Source organism: Humulus lupulus, chromosome 8, assembly GCF_963169125.1.
Source record: "Humulus lupulus chromosome 8, drHumLupu1.1, whole genome shotgun sequence".
NCBI lineage: Eukaryota > Viridiplantae > Streptophyta > Magnoliopsida > Rosales > Cannabaceae > Humulus > Humulus lupulus.
The window spans coordinates 34,494,188-34,506,740 of NC_084800.1; the positions used below are offsets into that span (position 1 = coordinate 34,494,188).

Below are 12,553 nucleotides of genomic sequence, written 5' to 3' on the forward strand. Positions count from 1 at the left end.
GAGGTATGATTAAGGTCTCATTGATGATGTAAAAATGGTTTTAGAACCATTAGATCAAGTCTTGATGAGAGGTATACATAATCAGTGGTATTGGCGCAAAGTCAAAACGAGCTTAGCATAAGTGCGCTACGCTCAATCGGGTAAGCATAAGTATTGGGTATGAACTCACATGGACCTAAGGTTTGGTGTGAGTGTTTCACACATAATTATAATAGGGCTAGCAGATGATTAAGTCAAAATTATTGAAGTGATAAGGTTTTCATAAGTCAAAAGGTCAAATGATGAGGTGAAATGTGTCAAATTTTGATACAATAAGGCCAAATCATTGAAAATAAAGAATTTTCATCAACCTTATCACTTTTCACGACCATTACTCTGAAAAACAGAGAGAAAAGAAAACCAAAAACCATTTCTTGGCTGGTTTGAAGAAATTCTAAGGAGATCCAAGTGAAATCAAAGCCAAAGAAGTGGATTAAGCTTAGTTCTAGCCTTTTTATGGTAAGTTCTTGTACTTGGAAGTTAAACTATGTTTTTTATTTTTGCTAAGAGCTTATATATGGTGATTTATCTCTTGTTAAGATATTTTTTGGTGGTTTCCAAGTGGTTTGAGGTTTAGAAAATCTAGAAGAGATTGTTTTCGCCGAAAAGTTGCTCGGTAAGTGAAATTTTGTGTTTTATGAGGTATTTGGGGTTCTTGGATTACAAGCTGATTTTTGGTTATTTTATTGAGTTTATAAGAGGGTAGATATGTTTATAAATGTTTGAATAGATGTGGAGACTCATTTAATTTGGGCGATGATCTTGGAAATTAGAATTTTATCAAAATCGGTATATGATAACTTTGTGATGAATTATGTTGGTATTTGGGATATATGGTTATGGAAGGTTATTTGATGTTGATTACTGATTGATTTTGATATTTGGGGATAGCTAAAATTAAGGGGAAACTATGTCAAAATTTCTCTAAGTGTCTAAGATAAATCTAATGCTCGATCTAGGTGGTGTAAGGCATTTTAGGCATGATTTGGATATGAAATTTGATATGATGTTTTATGGGTATTTTTAAATGAGAGTTCAATGTATTACTGCCATCATTATGATGAGAAATCCATGCCATTGTCAGGATAAGCACATCAACACCTAAGACACCACTTGTTACACGGTGAAATATATTTTGGACAGAAGGTAAGTAAAGTACTCAACTGCAACACAAGAATTACATGTTATGTGAAAGTATGCATTATATGAATATTTTTTGAGTAAGTGGTATTAACATACATTGTCACTTCATCATAAATTTGTATGCATGGCATAATAGTTATATGGTAAATTATTATATGATATAAGACCATGCATGATATTATGATGATTAATTATATGATGCCTTTGCAAGTTTTGTGCAACATAAAAGAAAGTTGTAATAAGAAGTTTAAGTTCAGTGCCACTGTTTTGAAAAGGCAAATGAAAGTGTTAATAAGTGTAAACGGAGGCCTATAGTAGGCTTATAGTGGTTGCCCAATAATTTGGGCTAGGTTTTAGTGAACCAATTATATTGTTTGCCATGTTTCCGTTTTTATTTCTCCTCCATATGAGTTATTGTTATATGTATTGAAACCACAGTGTGTGGCCGCCTTAACTCTTGAGCCCGACGGGGCAACGATGGAATAAGATTTTTAATGTGCCCTACTGTGGTGATGGCTAGCCGAAGGAGAACCCATGGGATTTTATATTATATGTGTAACAAGCCCTGCAGGCATTGACCAATTCAAACAGTGTGCACAATATTAAGGGGCCCAAAATTTAAAAAGAAGTTGTGTATGTCCATTGATATTGGGTAATCATTAGCATTGCATGCATTACTTTGCTTACTGAGCTTTAGGCTCACAGTTGTCTTGTGTTGCAGGTAGAGAAAGAAATGAGTGAATGACATAAGGAGAACTGAAGCATGGTCCTGACCCTGATTTGTACATATGAACATATCGACCTTTGTGGGTTATTTCAGTTTATCAATGTGATATTTGTAATAAAGTGTGAAGTTATGTTTTGAAAACAAATTGAGTTATTTAATACTTATGTATAATATGTTTGAGATACACTTTATGTTTAAAGTGAATAATGTGAAATAAGTTTTTTTTTTAAAAAAAATATAGACTTCCGCTGAAAGTAATTATGATATAGTTTTAAAACGTAACACCTCAAATATGGTTTTAACTAAAATAAGCGAGGGTGTTACACTTTGTGACTGACAAAGGGTTATACTGTTACAATTTCATGCCTTTCAAGCTAAAAAATGTTGGAGCCACGTACCAAAGGCTGGTGAATAGTATGTTTGCCGAGCAGATAGGAACATGGAAGTTTATGTTGATGATATGTTAGTCAAATCAAAACATAACGATAACCATGTGGATGATCTCGCAGAGTGCTTTACTGTACTTTGAAAATACATTATGAAACTTAACCCACAAAAGTGCTCGTTCGGAGTGTCTTCGGGAAAGTTCCTTGGATTTATAGTAAATGCACGAGGGATAGAGGTTAATCCTGACAAGATTAAGGCATTGATAGATATGCCCTCACCTCGGAAGCAGAAGGATGTTTAGAGCTTAACAGGACAGATGGGGACATTAAGTAGGTTTATCTCGAAATCTACTGTAACACCCTAGTTACCCCAAGACAGTTACGGTGAACTTTGAACCGTGAATTTAACTCGCTACCCGAGTTCTTTGGTTAAAAACGTGCTTCTAGGTGTTATTAACAGGTTAAGTTGGAAAATCAATCAAAAGGAAGGGATATATTTATTTAAAACATAAAACTGTTCATGGGTCCATAAAAACGTTCACAAGTTGTTTACAATGCAAAATGGTCACTACATTATAAAATTTACAACCCGCCGATCTAAGTGGCAAAAATAGGGTAAACCCCCTAGTTCTCCTGAGAACTCCTTGGCCGTGGTGGCCAAGCGGCCGCATATGTACACAACACCACCTAAGCTCTACACTCAAGGCTGAGTGAGATTTTATTTCCCTTTTCCTGCACCACATAGAACCCATGAGCCAAATACCAACAAGAAAAATCAATACTGCAATAATATAACATCAACCGATGATCATAATAATCATCCAGGACTTTTAGTCCAAAACAGAGGAGTGACAGATGTTAAGTGTAATGCCCTAAATTTCCTAATAAGGTTTAGGACCTTGATTAGGAGGCCGGGAGGGCCATAATTGATTTATTATGATATGTAATGATTATATGCATGTTTACGTGAATTATATTATTATATGATGGTGAATGCATGCATATGGGCTCATATGTTAATTATGAGGGTATTTTGGTAATTTGGCCACTGTGGGTGTAATTGTATTTTTTTGGGTGCATGACTGTGATTAATTAATATAGCCACACTATAAGGTGGATTGGTTCGAGCTATCGACATGAGACGATCATGAGATGTAAGTGTTCGGTCTAGTCATAATGGGTTTAAGTTCGGGGCTCGGGGTGAGTCTCGGGGTGAATTTAATGATTAGAGCGTTACCGGGGATTTTAGGGTAACGGGATATGAATTATTGGAATTTGAGGATATTGAGAATAGTGGGAATTAGAGAGCGTTAATTATAATTAACGAGATAAACGGGAAATGACGGTTTTACCCTCGGAAGCTTTTAGAGGGGTTTATTTGGCTTAGGGGTATTTTGGTCTTTTGACCCTAAGGATATATATGACATAAAGGGCTGTAGATTGATACTAAAACAGAGCCTATCCTCTCTTTTTTCCCTTCCATCCCGTACAAACTTCCTCCCTCACCTTTCTTTGAATTTTGAGAGCTCAAATGGAGGTGTTGAGCTAGGGGATTAAAGGTGGCAGCTAGGGAACCTATAACAACCATCAAAGGGGATTCAAAGCTGTGTTTGAGGTGAGTTCTAGTTATAAATTTAATGGTGTGCTATGTTTTTGAGTTAAGTTTTGAATTTCTTAAGTTTTTAAGCTTAGAATTGGACTTTGTGAATTGTTGAGTTTTTGGTTGGTTTGAGCTTCAGGTTTTGGTGGTTTAGGACCATTGGGAAGTTTGGTAACTTTGGTTTGGTGATTTGGAGATGTTTAGATGGGTTTTTGGAAGGTTTTAGAAGTGGAAAAACGAAGAAAAATGGCTGGTGCGAAGTTGGGCCGCGGCCCTGTTCTTGGGCGCCGCGGCCCTAGCTTGAAGAAGGTGGTGGAGGCTCTGTCAGGGGGGCGCGCCGCGGCATGGTCCATGTAGGGCCGCGACCCTTAAGGAAAAAAAAATACTAAATGGTGGTTTTGTGATGGGAACTTAACTCTAAGGGCCTAGGATCGAACCTACTACCTAGTTGAGTGGGATTTGCTATTCCGGAGGCTTGGGTTGGGTTTGGAAGTATTTAATTACTCATTTTGATGAGGTTTTATATTTGGTTATGACTAGGTGACCGCTAATGGACTAGAAGTTGATCGTTCTCAAGGGTCATTCTTTTAATCGTTCTCGCTCGAACCCGAGGTAAGAAAACTGCACCCCGTATATGACATGCATGGCTATGATTGATGCATGTTGGATGTTTAAATGTAAACATTGATAGCATAATGAATGCTTGGCGATCTTGCCCATTTGCATATGATTATTAATGAGGCATGCTGGGTGATTAAGTGTGATGCATGTGATGCACGAGAAACATGTGATTAGGGCATGCCATGAATGATGAATATGAGATTGGCCAGAGCTTGAGTCTCTGAGTTTGTGCATGATCATGATTATGCTAGCAATTGTTTAGTAAGCATGCTAAATGCCCTATTCTTGGATAATTGGCATATAATACATATTGATAGCATTGCTTACTTGTGCATGGCACTGACTAATTAGTCAGATTTGGCAAAGGTGCTAGTATCAGCTGCGAAGTCGTGACTCACTAGTCAGGTTCGGCAGTGATACTGGACACTGGTCACCCAGAATTGGCAAAGGTGTTAGTACCAGCTGTGAAGCTGTGACTGATTAGTCAAGTTCGGCAGTGATACTGGACACTGGTCACATAGCGCTGACTGATTAGTCAGAATGGTCTTAGCGTGGTTCACGCAAGCCAACGGAGATTAGATCTAATCGATTACTAGCATTGAATGACTCAAGGAGCATTAATGCCTGACCGACCCTGAGGGTCGATGAATAAACAGAGCTTGAAGGCTAGTGGCTTACCTATCAGCCACTCTCTTGCTAGAAAACAGAGCTTGAAGGCTAGTGGCTTACCTATCAACCACTCTCTTGCTAGAAAACAGATCTTGGAGGCTAGTGGCTTACCTAGCAGCCACTCTCCCGCTAGAAAAGAGAGCTTGGAGGTTAGTGGCTTATGTAACAGCCACTCTCCCGCTAGAATCATGTGATGTGCACCCATTGGTTTGAAAGTTTTATATTCAGTGTGATTATAACGATAATCATTTGATAACTTTTATGAAAAGTGTTATGTTTTCTTGCTGGGCTTCGGCTCATGGGTGCTATGTGGTGCAGGTAAAGGCAAGAGGAAGCTGGACCATCCTTGAGTTGGAGAGCTTAGGTGATGACGTGTACATATGCAGCTGCTCGACCGCCACGGCCAAGGTTTAAAGTTGAACTAGGGTTGAACCCTGTTTTGCCGCTTAGAACGGCTTGTAGTAAATATTTTCTGTAATAAACTCTGAAATCTATATTTTCAGGATCCCAATGTATATATTAAACGTTCTAGTGAAACGTTACATCCTAACCAAAGTTTTTAATCCCTAACCCGCTAATCATACTTAGATCACGATTTTGGCCAAATGACTCGATTAGCAAGTTTAGCACTGTTTACAAGGCACACCGTAACGGTCCCAGGAGTTGGGGCGTTACATTAAGTCACTAAGGTGGGTTCCGTTCCTTTTTCAGATAAATAATCCTTTCACTAGCTTAAACAAGATAGGTATGTGATGAAATAGTCACCAACATAACCCTATCGAGTGACCACAGAGTCACAACGGTGGGATTCCGTTCCCTTAGCCATGTGACAAGCAGTCACCTAGGCCTTTGGCCCTGGCTCTGAGTAACTAGTCAAGCGCTTTAGTTTTCTTCGACCTTAGGGTCGGTCCAACATTAATACCCCATATGAGTCATTCAATGTTGATGTCGATTAGATCTAGTCTTTTTTCGGTTCTGCGTTCATGACGCTTATGCCGTTCCTGACTCTTAGATCAGTAACAACACGTCGCCAGTGCCGATTCTGAATAGTCAGTGCCATGCACAAGTAAGCAAGATTTTCCAAGCATTTAATATGCAATCAATGTCCACATTTAAACACTCAACATGCCTCAATAATAACCACGCATGTCATATACGGGGTGCAGTTTTCTTACCTTTGGTTCGAGCGAGAATTAATAAAAGAACGACCCTTGAGAACGATCAGTCTTTTAGTCCCTTAGCGGTCACCTAGTCATAACCAAATATAGGATTCCATCAATAAAATGAATAATAAAAAGTTCCCGAACCAAGATCTAGCCTCCGGGACGTCGAATCCTACTAAACCAGGTAGTAGGAATGATCCCGAGGCCTAAGGTTTGAGTTCCCATGACAAAAACACATTTTTGGCCAAAAAAGCTCTTAAGGGCCGCGGCACTACTTCCACCATGCCGCGGCATTGCCTCCCAGCAGCCAAAAACCCCTGTTTTCTCCCATCAAAACCTCATTTTTTTTCCCTCTTTCAATCCTTCCAAGAACTTACTCAAACATCTCCAAATCCAAAACCAAGTATTACCACAACACAATCAATATACCAACAACAAAACCCAAGCAAATTTTCTCAAAAACCTCCATGAATTCCCAACTAACCACATCAAAATCTCTTGACTAAAAACCATAAGAAAAATAGAGTATAGCTTAAATTCATGGGTGAATTCTTACCTCAAGCCGGGTTTGTGTCCTCTTCAATGGATGAACTAAGTTTATAAACTTCAATCCTTGATTTCCTAGCTTGTTCTTCAAATTGAGGTCAAGAATTCCAAAGGAAAATGAAAGAGAAGGGATGTACGGGAGAAGGGGAGAACTTGCCCTGTTTTGGTAAGCTTCTACAATCTACAGAGCTGATATATATCTTAGGGGTGAAATGACTATTTTTCCCCTAGGTCATTTAAAGGTTTCTAAGGACTCCCAAGGGTAAAACCGTCCTTTCCCACCTATTTCATTAATCATAATTAACACCCTCCAATTCCCGCTATTCTCGATATTCTCAAATACCAATAATTCATATCCCGTTACCCTTTAATTCCCAGTAACGCTCTAATCACCAAAGCACCTCGAGACTCACCCCGAGCCCCGAGCTTAAGCCTGTTATAACCAAACCGATAGTTTATAATCAAAGATCGTCTCATGCTGAATAGCTCGAACAAATCCACATTATAATGTGGCCTCAAAAATTATTCACAAGCATGCACCAAAATATACAAATATGCCATCAACGGGCCAAATTACCAAAATGCCCTTATAATCGAATGTGGACCCACATGCATGCATTTCACATCATATTATAATATAATTCACATAAACATGCATATAATCATTTAATGGCATAATAAAACAATTATGGCCCTCTCGGCCTACTAATCCAACCATTAAACCGCATTAGCGATTTTGGGGTATTACATCTACAGACTGATGTCTTCCATTTTTCAACCTTTTGAGAGGGGACAAAAAATTTGAGTGGATGGAAGTGTGTGAGCTCGAATTCCAGAATCTTAAGAAGCACCTCGCCGAACCACCAATCTTCTCGAAACCTATCACGGGAGAGGTTTTGTATCTATACCTAACTACAACTGAGCACGCCATTAGTGCGATGCTAGTACGTGAGGAGAAGAAGATACAAAAGCCTGTATACTATGTCAGCAAAAGGTTATTTAAACAGTGCTCGACTCACTAATCGAGCCATTTGGCCATAATCGTGTAACTAAGTATGATTAGCGGTTTAAGGTTAAATTTTTTGGTTAAGATACAACGTTACACTAAAACGTTTACCATATACATTGGGATCCTAAAAATATAATTTAAAGGTTAATTACAACAAAATATTTACAACCAGCCGACCTAAGCGACAAAATAGGGTTTAGCCCTAGTTCCTCTTTAAACCCTCGGTCGTGGCGGTTGAGCAGCCGCATATGTACAAATCGTCACCTAAGCTCTCCAACTCAAGAATGGTCCAGCTTTCTTTTGCCTTTACCTGCACCACATAGCACCTGTGAGTCGAAGCTCAGCAAGAAAACTCAATATGCTCATGAACAGTAATAACATGTTACTAAGTCATAATAGGCATGCCTAGCAGTAATAGCCCTATTAATGCATGCAATTATGTCCAAATAATGGTTGTGGGCCCTGCCCTTTGTATAAATGACTTATGGGCCTTGTCCTTTGTATTGATGACTTTCAGGTCATAATGAAAGTAGATGGCTAGTGTGTCCATCTGAAATAAGTGACAATTAAGTCACGCACTGGGGGTCCATACCCTAATCAGATGAGTGAATATCACTTCATGATGTTGGTAATCATACTGGGGCTTGTAGCCCAAATTAGATGAGTGATTAACGCTTTGAGATTCTAGTAATCATGTTGGGGCTTGTAGCCTTAACCAGATGAGTGAGTCACACTTTGGGCTCTGCACCCTAATTAGATGAGTGCCTATGGAGTCACAAACTTGGGATTTACACCCTAATCAGATGAGTGACTATGGAGTCACAAACTTGGGTTTTGCACCCTAATCAAATGAGTGACTATGGAGTCACAAACTTGGGTTTTACACCCTGATCAGATGAGCGACTATGGAGTCACAAACTTGGGTTTTACACCCTGATCAGACGAGAGACTATGGAGTCACAAACTTGAATCAGATAAGTGACTAATGAGTGAGTCACGAACTTGGGCTTCGCACTCTTAGCCATGTGATGATGTAGTCACCTGGGCCTTTTTGACCCTGTCTCTAAGTAACAAGCCATTAGACTAGACAAGCGCTTTTAATTTCATTGAACTTAAGGTCGGTCAAGCATTAATGTTCATGATGATTCATTCAATGCTTATGTCGATTAGATCTAATCTTTTCAGCTTGCGTTAAACACGCTAATACCGTTCTTGACTCATAGGTCAATTCCATACGACCAATGCTCAGTATCACTGCCGAACTTGACTAATAAGTCACATCTTCACAGTCAATATTGACACCATTGCCGATTCCTGACTCATAGGTCAGTACCATTCACAGATAAGCAAGATTGCTAAGCATTTAATATGCAATCAATGTCCACATATATAACACTCAACATGTCTCATTAATAACCATGCATGTCACATACTGGGTGCAGTTTTCTTACCTCTGGTTCGAGCGAGAAATAATAAAAGAACGACCCTTGAGAACGATCGATCCTTTGATTCCTTTGCGGTCACCTAGTCATAACCAAATATAACTTCCATCAATGAAAATCAACAATAAAAGGTTCTTGACCTAAACCTCACTCCCGGGACCTCGAATCGTACCCAAACGGCTAGTAGATTCGATCTTGAGCCTTAGGAATTGAACCTCGAGCCAAAAACCCTCAACAGTGCCCAAAATAGGACCCTGGAAAAACAAGGTAGTGCTGTAGCGCTGCCCCCTAGTGCCTAGGCGCTACAAGCAGGGATGAATGGCCCTGGACAGTGCTGTAGCGCCCTCCCTTGGGTGCTATAGCGCTAGAGCCAGGCTGATTCAACCTTGGTTTTTCCTCTTTTGATTTCTCCACTTCCAAGCTTCAAAACTTTCTTCCAAACTTCAACCAAACTCACAAACGAAACCAAATACCCAACATACATGTCCTAGGCATCATAACCCAATCAATCTTTTCCAAAAACTTCCATCATTTCTCTCTATCCCAATCAAAAATCCCAACTGAAAATCAATGAAAAACAGAGCAAGAACCAAAGTTTCTATGGTGAAAATCTTACCTCAAGCTCAATATGAAACCCTCTTCAATGGTAGAACACAACCCTAGACCCTCAAGGCTTGGTTCCCTAGCTTGATTATTCAATTGGGGCTTAAAAATTTCAAAGGAAGAAAGAGAGAAAAAGATGATCGTGGGGGGGGGGGGGGGGGGGGGGGAGCTCTGTTTTGGTCTCTTTCTTCTACAACTTACTAATTTTAAACATATCCTAAGGTCAAATAACCCAAATGCCCCCAAGCCTATCTTCTTTTCTTAACAGGCCACAAGGGAAAAAAAATGTCATTTCCCGCTTATCCCGCTAATCATAATTAACGTCCTCCAATTCTCGTTACTCCCAATATTTTCAAATGCTAATACATCATATCCCATTACCCTTTAATTCTTGGTAATGTACTTGTAATGCCCCAAAATCCCTAATAAGGTTTAGGACCTTGATTAGGAGGCTGAGAGGGCCATAATTGATTTGTTATGTTATTAAATGATTATATGCATGTTTATGTGAATTATATTATAATATGATGATAAATGCATGCATAAGGGTCCATTCTTAATTATAAGGGCATTTTGGTAATTTGGTCCGTTGAGGGCGTAATTGTGTATTTTCATGCATGTTGGTGAATTGTGAATAATACCACATTATATGTGGATTTTTTCGAGCCAATTGGCATGGGACAATCTTTGAATTCAAGTTATCGGTTTGGTCATAACGAGGTTCATTTCGAGGCTTGGGGTGAGTCTTGAGGTAATTTGAGGATTAGAACATTGCCGAGAATTAAAGGGTAATGAGATATGATTTATTAGCATTTGAGAATATTGAGAATAACGGGAATTGGAGGGTGTTAATTATGATTAATAAAATAGGCGGGAAAGGATGATTTTGCCCTTGGTGGCTGTTTAGGGTTGTAATTAGGCTTAGGGGCAATATGGTATTTTCACCCTAAGGTTATATTTAGCCATTAGAAGGCTATAGAATTTAGCAAAACAGAGCATCATCTTCTCCTTCAAACGATCATCATTTTCTCTTCCTTTTTCTTTTGAATTTTGAAGCTCTTTTGAGGAATCAAGCTAGGGAACCAAGCTTTGATGATCTGGGGTTCTGTTCTACCATTGAAGAGGGTGTGATTTTGAGATTAAGGTGATTTTCTAGCCATTAAAACTATGGTTCTTGCTCTGTTTTTCTTATTGAGTTTCAGCTGGATATTTTAGTGGGATAATGGGAATTGATGGGTAGCGAGCTCTTGTTAAGACCAAGGTAAACCAAGGTAGCGAGCTCATGATGGTCGGCTGATCTCGGAGGCATTTGATTATTCGAGGTCAATAGCCCAGTGTGAACATAGTTACTATTTGAAAATCTATTGTAAAATCCCGAATATCATGGGATTTATACGCGTATTGTATAATTATATACATTTAATTATATTTAATTTGTGATTTGAATTATAACTCCCTGAAATGTGAGGAGAGATATTCTGTAAGCCAGTCTATAAATAGATTGGAGCTATTCATTTGTAGAGGACGGAGAAATTTGTATTGGGGAATACTCTGTTAAATTACTCCTAAAAGCTTTGAGAGAATTCCATAGTTGAATAACATCGCCTCGTCGACTAGGAAAATTTTAACTGTTGAACCACGTAAAAATCGTGTCTTTTATTGTTTGCCTCTTCTGGTAATTTGTTTAATTGCTTTTCATTTCTAAGTTGATGAAAAACGGCGCCAACACAATCAATCATTCAAATTATGAAATAAATGCAAATAAACACATTAATTACATAATATCTCATGATAAATGAGATTTAATATTTGATAGAACAAATCCCTAAGAAATAGGGATTTCCTAGCAGTTGTCGTACGGAAAAATGCATTCATGAGCTCAATCGTAAGGTTGACGCACTTTCGAGACCGATCCAGACTTCGAGCTCGTCATTCCGATCAGCCCCCTCCTCATCTAGTGTTTTCATCGAACTCCTTCAGAAAAGATAAGTGCCTTCGAGCCTGCAACTTAAGCTCGAACAATGTAACTCATGCTAGGGTGTTAATAATTGAACATGCGTGGAATTATATCAAACTATATAAGTGTACAGCCAACACTTGTTGTTTTCGAGCTTACTCATTTCGAGCCTACATTTCGAGACTTATTTATTCATTATCAAAATTTGGGTGTAACATTCTCTAATAATAAATATGTGATTTGAATAATATCATGAATGTTTTATACAATAAATAGCGTAGTTTATGATCTAAAATGTTATCATATATTTTATTTTGAAAAAATTATAAATAATGTTTAGGTTTAATTTTTATTTTAATATGTTTATGTCATTCTTATATATATATAATCTTGTTCATTTATTAAAACTTTATTTGACAATCGTAAAAATTTAATATTTTTAAAAAAAAAAATAAAACTAAGTAAATGTGCATTGCACATTGCTTGCACCTAGTATATCTCTTCTATATAAAACGTATGTAGATAACAAAAAAATTTTGTTTTAACATTTTATTTTGTTAACTTTAACAAAATATTTCAAATATTTAATGGAATATAATTTTAAAATCAATTAAATATAAATATTTATTAATTATATTAATATAAATT

The 12,553-nt window shown here is 38.0% G+C and overlaps 1 long non-coding RNA gene across 2 annotated transcripts; it reads left to right on the forward strand.

The window, feature by feature from the left end:
- The first annotated feature begins 362 nt into the window (after positions 1 to 362).
- Positions 363 to 2,059, forward strand: LOC133793674 (uncharacterized). 2 transcript variants are annotated; one of them, XR_009874919.1, is made up of 4 exons: positions 369 to 498; positions 580 to 655; positions 1,124 to 1,185; positions 1,904 to 2,059. It is a non-coding gene; the product is annotated as an uncharacterized LOC133793674 (long non-coding RNA). The 2 variants fall into 2 exon arrangements; XR_009874920.1 differs by lacking the exon at positions 580 to 655 and having other exon boundaries at positions 363 to 498.
- The last annotated feature ends 10,494 nt before the right edge of the window (positions 2,060 to 12,553 follow it).